This window comes from Gavialis gangeticus, unplaced genomic scaffold (assembly GCF_001723915.1).
Source record: "Gavialis gangeticus isolate Ggan-Ray unplaced genomic scaffold, GavGan_comp1, whole genome shotgun sequence".
Taxonomy (NCBI): domain Eukaryota; kingdom Metazoa; phylum Chordata; order Crocodylia; family Gavialidae; genus Gavialis; species Gavialis gangeticus.
Genome location: NW_017729016.1, coordinates 10526499 through 10528333, shown reverse-complemented (window position 1 = coordinate 10528333; position 1835 = coordinate 10526499). Strand labels below are relative to the sequence as shown.

At 50.8% G+C, this 1835-nt stretch overlaps 1 long non-coding RNA gene across 1 annotated transcript in view; it reads left to right on the top strand.

The window, feature by feature from the left end:
- Positions 1-405: 405 nt before the first annotated feature.
- LOC109294569 overlaps positions 406-1835 on the top strand; it is a 20099-nt gene continuing 18669 nt past the window's right edge. The window contains exon 1 of the long non-coding RNA XR_002096570.1: positions 406-518. This is a non-coding gene — a long non-coding RNA (uncharacterized LOC109294569). The remainder of the gene's footprint in view (positions 519-1835) is intronic.

Below are 1835 nucleotides of genomic sequence, written 5' to 3'. Positions count from 1 at the left end.
GAGCAAGCTGCATTGTAATCCCAGCCCCACTGTTAAGCAGCAATAGCAGGCTAGAGACATGTGACCAAATGCTGGTGATGTGGGCAAGTGCAGACTATTGATAAGAAGTCCAGAAACTGAGAGCATTTAGAGTAGTTGACACAGGCGTGCCAGTCACTGCTGGGCAGCAGGGCAAGGGAAGCCATAGATCTGCTCTCAGTACAACACTAGAGTGTCAGTGGGAGACAGAAAGGAGAATAGAAAAATAAAAGTAAAGAAAATCATGAGTGAGGCATCAGCCCTAAAGTATTACAATACTACAGAGCAGTGGCAGATAGGCTGTGCAAAGCTTCAGGTGCTGATTCGATTTGGCCCGATTCGGTGGTCAAATCTCTGAATCAAATCGAATCAGGAAGCCAATAAAAAGGTCCAAGTCTATTCAAAGCTTTCTGAACTGATTCAGAAAAGAGTTGGAGAGCTTCAGAGATTTGGGTAGTCCCCACTTCTACCACAGAGAACTGGACCCAGAACCTGTGCTGGTAAGTAGGGGATGGGGAAGGGGGGACTGGAGGAGTGGGGTGGGACCCCCACTAAGCCCCATCCCCTGCCTGCTCCCCCAGCCCCTCTGAGTGCTCCTAACCCCCACCCGCTCTCCTAGCCCCCATTATGGCTGTCCCACCCACCCCAGCTCCTGGCTCAAAAAAGAGCCCCCACTCACTGGCTGATGCTGGGGGTGGGGGCGATCCCCGTTGCCCCCCGCTGTCCGGCACTGCATGGGGGGCTCTTCCACGAGCCCCCCCAGCCATGGCTCCCCTGCCCACCCCAGCTTCTGGTGCTTTAAAAAAAAAGCCCTGATTCACTGGCTGCTGCAGCAGCCCGGAGCACTAGGGGGCAGTGGTGATTGCCCTCCACCTGGCAGGATCTGGTGAGTCAGGGCTTTTTTTTTTAAAGTGCCAGGAGCTGGGGCAGGCAAGGTATGGGGGCTTGTGACAGAGCCCCCCACACAGCATAGAGCAGTGGGAGGCAGCAGGGATCGCCTCTCCTCCTGGCAGCAGCTGGTGAGTACTGGACTTTTTTTTTAAAGAGCTAGGAGGCTGAGGGTGGGCGGAGCAGCCATTGACAGGGTGGGGGATGGGGCCCGTCCGATTCAGAGATTTGGCCAATTCAGCCACGGCCAAATCTCTAAATCAGATTTGGCGGAATTGATTTGGGGCAGTGAGTTGAATCACCAAATTGAATCACTGTCCCCTGAATCAGCCAGATCCAAAGCAAATACTAGCTGCTTTGCACGGTCCTAGTGGCAGATAACACTGAGGAGGGCAAGCCTTCCACAGTTCAGGGCAGATGGCTCTGTAGGGCATGAGATGGAGTATGCTGATAGATCCTAATATTTTTGTATCTCTGATGGGAATAGCAAGCAATTCAATAAAGCATTGGCAGGGTGCTGCTGCAAGCAGTCAAATGATACAGACACCAGATTTGGACAGTTCACAAAGAGCAAGTACCATGTGAGGGCTGAGCTGTGTGCACACAAAATAGGATTGTATTTAAAAGGGACGGGGTAGGAAATCTTTCAGATCTAACAGCTGACATCATGGCTAGGGACAGGCATTACATATAAACTGGTTTAGTTGATCAGAAACTGGTTTAAACCTGTAAGAGAACAGATGTTCAGTGCACATAAACCAGTCTTAAAATGGCTGAAACCAGTTTGAGATAAACCTTGTTGAATGTACTATCAGACTTAACTGATTTTGTTCAAACCAGTTTATGCAATGTCTGTCCCAGACCCTTTGCTGGTTTAATATAAATTAGACTCCCCCAGCATCCCAGCATGCTCTCTGGGCTGGGCGGGG